General features: G+C 37.9%; 5 non-coding genes across 5 annotated transcripts; all 5 read left to right on the forward strand.

Annotated features, from left to right (window-relative positions):
- The first annotated feature begins 3576 nt into the window (after nt 1-3576).
- LOC142347268 (5S ribosomal RNA) lies at nt 3577-3695 on the forward strand. Its single transcript, XR_012760279.1, has one exon. It is a non-coding gene; the product is annotated as a 5S ribosomal RNA (ribosomal RNA).
- A 948-nt stretch (nt 3696-4643) lies between these two features.
- Nucleotides 4644-4762, forward strand: LOC142347269 (5S ribosomal RNA). The gene has a single exon (XR_012760280.1). It is a non-coding gene; the product is annotated as a 5S ribosomal RNA (ribosomal RNA).
- Nucleotides 4763-5704: 942 nt separating this feature from the next.
- On the forward strand, nt 5705-5823 carry LOC142347130 (5S ribosomal RNA). The gene has a single exon (XR_012760151.1). It is a non-coding gene; the product is annotated as a 5S ribosomal RNA (ribosomal RNA).
- A 1132-nt stretch (nt 5824-6955) lies between these two features.
- Nucleotides 6956-7074, forward strand: LOC142347255 (5S ribosomal RNA). Its single transcript, XR_012760267.1, has one exon. It is a non-coding gene; the product is annotated as a 5S ribosomal RNA (ribosomal RNA).
- A 948-nt stretch (nt 7075-8022) lies between these two features.
- LOC142347274 (5S ribosomal RNA) lies at nt 8023-8141 on the forward strand. The gene has a single exon (XR_012760285.1). It is a non-coding gene; the product is annotated as a 5S ribosomal RNA (ribosomal RNA).
- Nucleotides 8142-12769: the final 4628 nt, after the last annotated feature.

A 12769-nucleotide genomic window follows, 5' to 3' on the forward strand; every position in this document is an offset into this window, starting at 1 on the left:
TTTTTGTTTTATTCCCAACTATGGCTGAAGTGGAGCATGCCCACAAAAAATGAGCCAAATCGGAGAAAAAATTGTTGATTTGTTGGCCAAAACAAAATTTTGTGATCAAAAATGTTAAGCCTCATCGAGCGCGGATACTTTTTTGGGAATCGGTGAAAACTTGACCAAAATGGTTCGCTGTGCCAGATTTTTTTCCTTTATCCCGAATTACGGCTTAAGTGGAGCATGCCCACAAAAAATGAGCCAAAATTGGACAAAAATTGACGATTTAGTGACCAAAACAAGGTTCGGTGATCGAAAAAGTTAAGCCTCATCGAGCGCGGCTACTTTTTTGAAAATCGGTTAAAACTTGACCAAAATAGTTGGCTGTGCCGGATTTTTTTGTTTTATCCCCAACTATGGCTCAAGTGGAGCATGCCCACAAAGAATGAGCCAAATCGGACAAAAAGTGACGATTTGGTGACCAAAACAAGATCCGGTGATCGAAAAAGTTAAGACTGATTCTTTTTTGAAAATCGGTAAAAACGTGTCCAAAATGGTTCGCTTTGCCCATTTTTTTTTGCTTTATCCCCAATTATGGCTTAAGTGGAGCATGCTCACAAAAAATGAGCCAAATCGGACTAAAATTGATGATTTGTTGGCCAAAACAAGATTCGGTGATCGAAAAAGTTAAGCCTCATCGAGCGCGGAAACTTTTTGAAATTCGGTAAAAACGTGTCAAAAATGGTTCGCTTTGTCCAATTTTTTTAATCCCCAACTATGGCTCAAGTGGAGCATGCCCACAAAGAATGAGCCAAATCGGACAAAAAGTGACGATTTGGTGACCAAAACAAGATCCAGTGATCGAAAAAGTTAAGACTGATCGAGCGCGGATTCTTTTTTGAAAATCGTAAAAACGTGTCCAAAATGTTTCGCTTTGCCCAATTTTTTTGTTTTATTCTCAATTATGGCTCAAGTGGAGCATGCCCACAAAAAATGAGCCAAATCGGACAAAAATTGATGATTTGGTGGTCAAAACAAAGTTTTGTGATCGAAAATGTTAAGCCTCATCGAGCGCGGATACTTTTTTGGGAATCGGTAAAAACTTGAACAAAATGGTTCGCTGTGCCAGGTTTTTTTGCTTTATCCCGAATTACGGCTTAAGTGGAGCATGCCCACAAAAAATGAGCCAAAATCGGACAAAAATTGACGATTTAGTGACCAAAAATGTTCGGTGATCGAAAAAGTTAAGCCTCATCGAGCGCGGATACTTTTTAGAAAATCGGTAAAAACGTGTCCAAAATGGTTCGCTCTGCCCAATTTTTTTAATTTATCCCCAATTATGGCTCAAGTGGAGCATGCACACAAAAAATGAGCTAAATCGGACTAAAATTGATGATTTGGTGGCCAAAACAATGTTCGGTGATCGAAAAAGTTAAGCCTCATCGAGCGCGGAAACTTTTTTGAAAATCGGTAAAAACGTGTCCAAAATGGTTCTTTTTGCCAGATTTTTTTGTTTTATCCCCAACTATGGCTCAAGTGGAGCATGCCCACAAAGAATGAGCCAAATCGGACAAGAAGTGACGATTTGGTGACCAAAACAAGATCCAGTGATCGAAAAAGTTAAGACTGATCGAGCGCGGATTCTTTTTTGAAAATTGGTAAAAACGTGTCCAAAATGTTTCGCTCTGCCCAATTTTTTTAATTTATCCCCATTTATGGCTCAAGTGGAGCATGCACACAAAAAATGAGCTAAATCGGACTAAAATTGATGATTTGGTGGCCAAAACAATGTTCGGTGATCGAAAAAGTTAAGCCTCATCGAGCGCGGAAACTTTTTTGAAAATCGGTAAAAACGTGTCCAAAATGGTTCTTTTTGCCAGATTTTTTTGCTTTATCCCCAACTATGGCTCAAGTGGAGCATGCCCACAAAGAATGAGCGAAATCGGACAAGAAGTGACGATTTGGTGACCAAAACAAGATCCAGTGATCGAAAAAGTTAAGACTGATCGAGCGCGGATTCTTTTTTGAAAATCGGTAAAAACGTGTCCAAAATGTTTCGCTTTGCCCAACTTTTTTTGCTTTATCCCCAGTTATGGCTTAAGTGGAGCATGCTCACAAAAATGAGCCAAATCGGACTAAAATTGATGATTTGGTGGCCAAAAAAAAATTCGGTGATCGAAAAAGTTAAGCCTCATCGAGCGCGGAAACTTTTTGAAATTCGGTAAAAACGTGTCAAAAATGGTTCGCTTTGTCCAATTTTTTTAATCCCCAACTATAGCTCAATTGGAGCATGCCCACAAAGAATGAGCCAAATCGGACAAAAAGTGACGATTTGGTGACCAAAACAAGATCCAGTGATCGAAAAAGTTAAGACTGATCGAGCGCGGATTCTTTTTTGAAAATCGGTAAAAACGTGTCCAAAATGTTTCGCTTTGCCCAATTTTTTTTGCTTTATCCCCAATTATGGCTTAAGCGGAGCATGCTCACAAAAAATGAGCCAAATCGGACTAAAATTGATGATTTGGTGGCCAAAACAAAAATCGGTGATCGAAAAAGTTAAGCCTCATCGAGCGCGGAAACTTTTTGAAATTCGGTAAAAACGTGTCAAAAGTGGTTCGCTTTGTCCAATTTTTTTAATCCCCAACTATGGCTCAAGTGGAGCATGCCCACAAAGAATGAGCCAAATCGGACCAAAAGTGACGATTTGGTGACCAAAACAAGATCCAGTGATCGAAAAAGTTAAGACTGATCGAGCGCGGATTCTTTTTTGAAAATCGGTAAAAACGTGTCCAAAATGTTTCGCTTTGCCCAACTTTTTTAATCCCCAACTATGGCTCAAGTGGAGCATGCCCACAAAGAATGAGCCAAATCGGACCAAAAGTGACGATTTGGTGACCAAAACAAGATCCAGTGATCGAAAAAGTTAAGCCTCATCGAGCGCGGATACTTTTTGTAAAAGACAATTACAGCAATAACCATTGCTCCAAACACACCCCATATACTTGTAGAGGCCATTCTAAAAGTTCCCTTGCTTGCGTTTACTGTATATTTGTTATTTGGAACTGTCTCGGAAACATCAATACAAATTGTAAAATTTCCCTTTATTAAACTAACGTTTAAGTTAGTGCAAATCGCTGAGTTCCCTTCTTTATGCTGCACTCCGCTAACGCAGAATGCATTCAAATAAAACTTATCAAGTAGAGTTGATTTTTACCTATTTAATAAGTTTATCACAACAATTAGGCTAAAAGCATTTCAGCTATGATTTTCCCAAGTACCGGCCTAAATCCACTGAATTCATGCTTCCGGTTCAATGTCCAGTTGAACAGGTTCCTCGGACCCAATTCATCTCTCCCTTGTTTCGGGGCCGTTCCACTGTATTGTGGATGGTTGGAATCAAAAAGTTTGTGCGTTGGTCATAATACACTGTATGGCTACGAATTGCATAAATTATAACACAACCGTGGCTAAAATTGCATGTATTAAGTGACTATTTTGCAAACTGCAAGGCGGCGAGTTAAAGTGATCCTGTATATGAATATAAGACTACAATACAATACTGTTGTATGTAATTTCGCTCCCACTTACACAAATGCCTACGACCATACCATGTTGAATGCACCGGTTCTCGTCCGATCACCGAAGTTTAGCAACATTGGGCCTGGTTAGTACTTGGATGGGTGATCGCTTGGGAACACCCGGTGTTGCAGGCTTTTTCGTTTGAGTATTCAAACCTCATAGAATACTTTTATTCGATATTTACACATTTTAGAGCCTCAAAAAGCCTCGGTGATCGAAAAAGTTAAGCCTCATCGAGCGCGGATACTTTTTTTGGAAATCGGTAAAAACTTGTCCAAAATGGTTCGCTGTGCCAGATTTTTTGTTTTATCCCCAACTGTGGCTCAAGTGGAGCATGCCCACAAAAAATGAGCCAAATCGGACAAAAATTGATGATTTGGTGACCAAAACAAAGTTCGGTGATCGAAAAAGTTAAGCCTCATCGAGCGCGGATACTTTTTGTAAAAGACAATTACAGCAATAACCATTGCTCCAAACACACCCCATATACTTTTAAAGGCCATTCTAAAAGTTCCCTTGCTTGCGTTTACTGTATATTTGATATTTGGAACTGTCTCGGAAACATCAATACAAATTGTAAAATTTCCCTTTATTAAACTAACGTTTAAGTTAGTGCAAATCGCTGAGTTCCCTTCTTTAGGCTACACTCCGCTATCGCAGAATGCATTCAAATAAAACTTATCAAGTAGAGTTGATTTTTACCTATTTAATAAGTTTATCACAACAATTAGGCTAAAAGCATTTCAGCTATGATTTTCCCAAGTACCGGCCTAAATCCACTGAATTCATGCTTCCGGTTCAATGTCCAGTTGAACAGGTTCCTCGGACCCAATTCATCTCTCCCTTGTTTCGGGGCCGTTCCACTGTATTGTGGATGGTTGGAATCAAAAAGTTTGTGCGTTGGTCATAATACACTGTATGGCTACGAATTGCATAAATTATAACACAACCGTGGCTAAAATTGCATGTATTAAGTGACTATTTTGCAAACTGCAAGGCGGCGAGTTAAAGTGATCCTGTATATGAATATAAGACTACAATACAATACTGTTGTATGTAATTTCGCTCCCACTTACACAAATGCCTACGACCATACCATGTTGAATGCACCGGTTCTCGTCCGATCACCGAAGTTTAGCAACATTGGGCCTGGTTAGTACTTGGATGGGTGATCGCTTGGGAACACCCGGTGTTGCAGGCTTTTTCGTTTGAGTATTCAAACCTCATAGAATACTTTTATTCGATATTTACACATTTTAGAGCCTCAAAAAGTCTCGGTGATCGAAAAAGTTAAGCCTCATCGAGCGCGGATACTTTTTTGGAAATTGGTAAAAACTTGTCCAAAATTGTTCGTTCTGCCCCATTTTTTTATCCCCAACTATGGCTCAAGTGGAGAATGCCCACAAAAAATGAGCCAAATCGGACAAAAATTGATGATTTGGTGACCAAAACAAAGTTCGGTGATCGAAAAAGTTAAGCCTCATCGAGCGCGGATACTTTTTGTAAAAGACAATTACAGCAATAACCATTGCTCCAAACACACCCCATATACTTTTAAAGGCCATTCTAAAAGTTCCCTTGCTTGCGTTTACTGTATATTTGATATTTGGAACTGTCTCGGAAACATCAATACAAATTGTAAAATTTCCCTTTATTAAACTAACGTTTAAGTTAGTGCAAATCGCTGAGTTCCCTTCTTTAGGCTACACTCCGCTATCGCAGAATGCATTCAAATAAAACTTATCAAGTAGAGTTGATTTTTACCTATTTAATAAGTTTATCACAACAATTAGGCTAAAAGCATTTCAGCTATGATTTTCCCAAGTACCGGCCTAAACCCACTGAAGTCATGCTTCCGGTTCAATGTCCGGTTGAACAGGTTCCTCGGACCGAATTCATCTCTCCCTTGTTTTGGGGCCGTTCCACTGTATTGTGGATGGTTGGAAGCAAAAAGTTTGTGCGTTGGTCATAATACACTGTATGGCTACGAATTGCATAAATTATAAACAACAGTGGCTAAAATTGCATGTATTAAGTGACTATTTTGCAAACCGCAAGGCGGCGAGTTAAAGTGATCCTGTATATGACTATAAAACTACAATACAAAACTGTTGTAAATAAATTCGCTCCCACTTACGCAAATGCCTACGACCATACCATGTTGAATGCACCGGTTCTCGTCCGATCACCGAATTTAAGCAACATTGGGCCTGGTTAGTACTTGGATGGGTGACCGCTTGGGAACACCAGGTGTTGTAGGCTTTTTTTGAGTATTCAAACCTCATAGAATACTTCTATTCGATATTTACACATTTTAGAGCCTCAAAAAGCCTCGGTGATCGAAAAAGTTAAGCCTCATCGAGCGCGGATACTTTTTTTGGAAATCGGTAAAAACTTGTCCAAAATGGTTCGCTCTGCCCAATTTTTTATTTTATCTCCAATTATGGCTCAAGTGGAGCATGCCCACAAAAAATGAACCAAATCGGACTAATATTGATGATTTGGTGACCAAAACAAAGTTCGGTGATCGAAAAAGTTAAGCCTCATCGAACGCGGATACTTTTTTGGAAATCGGTAGAAACTTGTCCAAAATGGTTCGCTCTGCCTAATTTTTTTGTTTTATCCCCAATTATGGCTCAAGTGGAGCAAGCCCACAAAAATGAACCAAATCGGACTAAAATTGATGATTTGGTGTCCAAAACAAAGTTCGGTGATCGAAAAAGTTAAGCCTCATCGAGCGCGGATACTTTTTGTAAATGACAATTTCAGCAATAACCATTGCTCCAAACACACCCCATATACTTGTAAAGGCCATTCTAAAAGTTCCCTTGCTTGCGTTCACTGTATATTTGATATTTGGAACTGTATCGGAAACATCAATACAAATTGTAAAATTTCTCTTTATTAAACTAACTTTTAAGTTAGTGCAAATCGCTGAGTTCCCTTCTTTAGGCTGCACTCCGCTAACGCAGAGTGCAATCATTTAAATCTTATCAAATAGAGTTGATACTTACCTATTTAATAAGTTTATCACAACAATTAGGCTAAAAGCAATTGAGCTATGATTTTCCCAAGTACCGGCCTAAACCCACTGAAGTCATGCTTCCGGTTCAATGTCCGGTTGAACAGGTTCCTCGGACCCAATTCATCTCTCCCTTGTTTTGGGGCCGCTCCCTTGTATTGTGGATGGTTGGAAGCAAAAAGTTCGTGCGTTGGTCATAATACACTGTATGGCTACGAATTGCATAAATTATAACACAACCGTGGCTAAAATTGCATGTATTAAGTGACTATTTTGCAAACCGCAAGGCGGCGAGTTAAAGTGATCCTGTATATGACTATAAGACTACAATACAATACTGTTGTAAATAAATTCGATCCCACTTACGCAAATGCCTACGACCATACCATGTTGAATGCACCGGTTCTCGTCCGATCACCGAATTTCAGCAACATCGGGCCTGGTTAGTACTTGGATGGGTGACCGCTTGGGAACACCAGGTGTTGTAGGCTTTTTCTTTTGAGTATTCAAACCTCATAGAATACTTTTATTCGATATTTACACATTTTAGAGCCTCAAAAAGCCTCGGTGATCGAAAAAGTTAAGCCTCATCGAGCGCGGATACTTTTTTTGGAAATCGGTAAAAACTTGTCCAAAATGGTTCGCTCTGCCCAATTTTTTATTTTATCTCCAATTATGGCTCAAGTGGAGCATGCCCACAAAAAATGAACCAAATCGGACTAATATTGATGATTTGGTGACCAAAACAAAGTTCGGTGATCGAAAAACTTAAGCCTCATCGAGCGCGGATACTTTTTGTAAATGACAATTTCAGCAATAACCATTGCTCCAAACACACCCCATATTTTTGCAAAGGCCATTCTAAAAGTTCCCTGGCTTGCGTTTACTGTATATTTGATGTTTGGAACTGTCTCGGAAACATCAATACAAATTGTAAAATTTCCCTTTATTAAACTAACTTTTAAGTTAGTGCAAATCGCTGAGTTCCCTTCTTTAGGCTGCACTCCACTAACGCAGAGTGCAGTCAAATAAAACTTATCAAATAGAGTTGATACTTACCTATTTAATAAGTTTATCACAACACTTAGGCTAAAAGCAATTCAGCTATGATTTTCCCAAGTACCGGCCTAAACCCACTGAAGTCATGCTTCCGGTTCAATGTCCGGTTGAACAGGTTCCTCGGACCCAATTCATATCTCCCTTGTTTTGGGGCCGTTCCACTGTATTGTGGATGGTTGGAAGCAAAAAGTTTGTGCGTTGGTCATAATAAACTGTATGGCTACGAATTGCATAAATTATAACACAACCTAGGCTAAAATTGCATGTGTTAAGAGACTATTTTGCAAACCGCAAGGCGGCGAGTTAAAGTGATCCTGTATATGACTATAAGACTACAATACAATACTGTTGTAAATAATTTCGCTCCCAGTTACGCAAATGACTACGACTATACCATGTTGAATGTACCGCTTCTCGTCCGATCACCGAAGTTAAGCAACATTGGGCCTGGTTAGTACTTGGATGGGTGACCGCTTGGGAACACCAGGTGTTGTAGGCTTTTTCTTTTGAGTATTCAAATCTCATAGAAAACTTTTATTCGATAATTACACATTTTAGAGCCTCAAAAAGCCTCGGTGATCGAAAAAGTTAAGCCTCATCGAGCGCGGATACTTTTTTGGAAATCGGTAAAAACTTGTCCAAAATGGTTCGCTCTGCCCATTTTTTTTATTTTATCCCCAATTATAGCTCAAGTGGAGCATGCCCACAAAAAATGAACCAAATCTAAAATTGATGATTTGGTGACCAAAACAAAGTTCGGTGATCGAAAAAGTTAAGCCTCATCGAGCGCGGATACTTTTTGTAAATGACAATTTCAGCAATAACCATTGCTTTAAACACACCCCATATACTTGTAAAAGCCATTTTAAAAGTTCCCCTGCTTGCGTTTACTGTATATTTGATATTTGGAACTGTCTCGGAAACATCAATACAAATTGTAAAATTTCCCTTTATTAAACTAACTTTTAAGTTAGTGCAAACCGCTGAGTTCCCTTCTTTAGGCTGCACTCCGCTAACGCAGAGTGCATTCAAATAAAATTTATCAATTAGAGTTGATACTTACCTATTTAATAAGTTTATCAAAACAATTAGGCTTTTAAATAATAAATTCAGATGCTATTTTTACAGTTGGTTAATACAAAGTTACAAAGAAGGTAAGTATTGACGAAACATTACATTTGGTATTTACAAAGAAGTTAAAAGGAAATTCACTAGGTTTCATCGTTGAAGTTTTACAAATAGTTACAAAAATAGGCTACGACACACCAATTAGGCTTTACACAGAAATTAGGCCATTAATTAAAAACTTCCGAATTAGGTATTTACAAATGCTAATAAGAGAATTGCAAGTCGCTTGAAAGAGACAACATTAGAGATTGAGTAAAAAGTTTAAATAGTTTTTAGTTTGCTCAGGAGCTTCTTGCCATGATCCGTTTAAACACTTGCAGTAAATCGTAGAGTTTCGACTCTCATGTGGACAAATATCTGACGCCAGTTCGTCAATTGTAATATATTTCTTGCTGCAGTTAATTTGTCGCATTCAAAAACTAAGTGTTCAGATGTTTCGAATTTGTTTTCACAGAAACTGCAAAGTGGCAAGTCAGAGAAGTTTTTCAGCCATCTGACTTGTTTGTCAACGAGACAGTTGAATGCTAGTCGATACAACAAATTTTGCTGTTGAGGTAGGAGCATGTTTACTTTCCAAATATCTGCACAAAAGCGGGTTAATTCTTCCGTTGAACAATAGTATTTAATGACAGCTTTGCGTAAACGATTTTCAATAAAACTGAAGGGGAAAATTTCATTGATTATGTACCAGTATATTTCTTTTGTTTTCATGTGATTATGCAACCTGATCGAGGATTCTCTGTTGTTTTTGATTAGAAGTAGAACTTTAAGTTTGAGCTTTAAAGAGGTTATTAAAATGGATAGTTCTTTCGAAAAGGTGATCGAGCTCTCCTCAGATGAATTTAATTCGTCAAAAAGTTTTGCAGAAACAATTTTTGAGATAATGTGTGGAAGGGAGATCCCGCCTCTAGCTGATGACTGGTATAGGACTTCGCTTCTATTTTCCATTTTCTGACCAGCTTTCAAAAGGTTGTTAACGAGGTTCTGCATTATTCCCAAGCTTTTCATGGTCGTGTCTGTGTGTCGAGCATAGTAAAGGAATTTTGGAAGAATGAATGTTTCAATAATATTTTTCTTGGCTTTCAGTGTTTTCGCTCGTGAAATAAAACGACAGTAGATGGCTATTTGTGTTTTCAGGAGACCAAGAAGATTCGGTTGAGATTTGTCAGCGTGGAAAACTATACCAAGGATTTTTGTTGATTGCACAGTTTTATAAAAGGGAATGTTGGTAGTAGATAGGATTTCGCTCTTTTTCTCATTAATTTCTAGCTGAGTTTGATCACAAAATTCTTTTACAGTATCAAAGAGCGCTTCAATCGATGATTTATGAACTAGACATGTAATGTCATCAGCATAAGCAACAGTTTTTGCGTTTACGAAACCTTTGATGTGAGTTGAGTTGTCAACAGAACAAAGTAACGGCTCAATAGCAAGAATAAAAAGCATAGCTGATAGAGGACAACCTTGTCTTACTCCACGTTCGAGAACAATTGTCTGGGAGAGGTAGCCATTGATTTCAATAATTGCTTTGCTTTGCTTATATATTGCTTTTATTGCAGATTTCGTAAAATTATCTACACCAATTCTATCGAGAAGAGCGAATATATAATCCCTATCTACTTTGTCAAAAGCTTTTGAAAAGTCTAGATTTACGATACATTTACTGTTATTCAATTGTTTGTGGGCTTTGCGTACCTTAATCAGTGCGATATTAATTTGTCATTTGTTTAGGTAGGCATGTTGATGTTGACCAATTACGTCTTCGAGGTTTTTGATTAGCCTGTTAGCTAAAATATGCGACAGAATTTTTAAGTCAGTGTTCAGCAGGCTTATGGGTCTGAACTCGTCTACTGTTTTGGGGTTTTCGGTTTTTGGAAGGAGTTTCAATATTGCAATTTGTTGGTTGTCTGGAAGTCTATTGGTGTTCACTACATTGTTGAAAACTTTTTTCAATATGGGAGCCATTTCTCGTTTAAATACTTTATAAAAGTTCGAAGTAATGCCGTCTGATCCTGGTGAACTATATGCGTTTAGTTTGTCGATTGCTTTCTTCACTTCGTCTAAGGTGATTTCGTTTTCTGTTGTCATATCAGTTTCTTGCTCCTGCAGTTGATCAAGCAAGCTTTCAAAGGACGATTTCTTTTATACAGTTTGGAGAAATGATTTTCAAATATTTTAATGATCTCTTCTTGATTACTTGTTACACTGTCACCAACTTTCAATGATGTAATACTATTTGTGTTATTTTTAGTTCTCGACCATGATTTGAGATCTCTGGCATTACCAATTTCACAGGATTGCATCAATTTTTTAAAGTGTTTAAAGCTCAGTCGTTGTTTGTTGTTCTCGTGCTCATTGATTTGGGATAGTGTTGCATTGTATCGATTTAAAATGGTTTGGTCTGATTTACCTTGCTGAATTTTTTCTCTTAGTTCCTTTTCTTCACGTAAGCTGCCTTTCATCTTTGAGCTTATCACTTGAGATTTGTTTATCGCTAAAGCTTGGCACACATCTCGTATATGGCACGTCAACTCTTCATATGTGTCCTCAATCGGACAAAGATTACCAAAATGTTTCAGTTCTTCTCTGATATAGTTTTTATTTTCTACTAAAACAGTGTCATTCATTTTCCAAAAGCTCTGACCACGTTCTTTTTCTTCAACTTTGTTGCTTAGCTCCAAAACATGTGATCCGAGAGGTTATTTCTATGTATTTTCATGAGACTGTAATTGAGATCATTAGTAAAAAAGTAATCTACGCGCGAGAAAGATGATGTTCTCTTATCATGATGTGTGAAGTCTTGGACGTCTAGTTCGACTGCTATATCAAGAAGGAGCGCTTTCTCGATGACCGGCTTTAGTTTAGCGAATCGCTTTATTCTGTCATCTTCACTTCTCAGAGCATTTGAGGTGTTTCTTGGATCATGGCTAAATGCATTGAAATCTCCTGTTAAAACTACGAATCGTCCAGGTTCAATTTTAGTGAGACTTGAGCTTAAATGTTTGAGCTTTGATGTGTAATTTTTTGGATTTAAATAAGTATTGATTAAGACAAGGTTTAAATTTGGAAACGTTATTGCTGAAAGATCTCTTGATTGCAATCTTTGTTCGTTGGTATTGATTTCTTAGCTCCAAACTGTTATTAAACCACCACTACAGTTTATTGCCGGCACTAAATGGTAGCTCAATTTGTATTGTTCAAGAATTGCTTCATGTGAGCGAGGTAGAGTGAGAATTTTCGTTTCTTGAACACATAGGAAAAAGAAGGTTCCTCGAGCTAGTTGGTAACACTTTTCAATAATTGAGAAGAATTTTTTCGGGCTCTTAATGCCGCAGGAATTCAAGCTGAAAATTTTATGCTCAATCATTTGCTATTGTTATTCAACTCATTTTTCTTTTTACGCCATTCAGTGTTCAGAATGTGTCTTGGTATTTCAGTGTTCTGTTGCTTTCGTTGATGGTTTTGAGTTTGTTTGTTGACTGTCCTGTATTGTTTCAAAACAACTCCTTTGAGAGGCTCAACGTTTGATGAATTTAGTCTTTTTGGAGAGTTTGATTTCATAATGTTGTTGCTTTGTTTTTCAGTTGAAATTTGCTTTGACAAAGATTCAATTTGTTCTGTGGTTTTTGTGCTTTCTGTTGCTTTGGTACACATTTCAGGGCTTTCTGTTGATCCGCTACAAATTTCTTCTACAATCGTTTCTTGAATTTCTTCTTCGTCTATAGTTAGATTGCCAAAAGAGTCTTGATCGAGCATTTCTTGTTCCTGGGCGTTGTCAGGATTTGTTTCTTGTGTTTTCAGATGGGTGTTTTTCTGTTCTGTGCTTACATTTTGGCGGTTTTGCCTTTCATTTTTATGCATTTCCTTTTGCCATAGAAAGCACCAGTCTTTATGGTGTCCAATATATTGGCGGCTTTTTTCTTCGCAAAAACTACAGCTATGGAGCGCGGGAACATGGAATTTGATTTCTAGGCCATTCCAGTCTTTAAAATTGGCAAC

This window comes from Convolutriloba macropyga, chromosome 9, assembly GCF_964194025.1.
Source record: "Convolutriloba macropyga chromosome 9, txConMacr16.3, whole genome shotgun sequence".
NCBI classification, from domain to species: Eukaryota; Metazoa; Xenacoelomorpha; order Acoela; family Convolutidae; genus Convolutriloba; species Convolutriloba macropyga.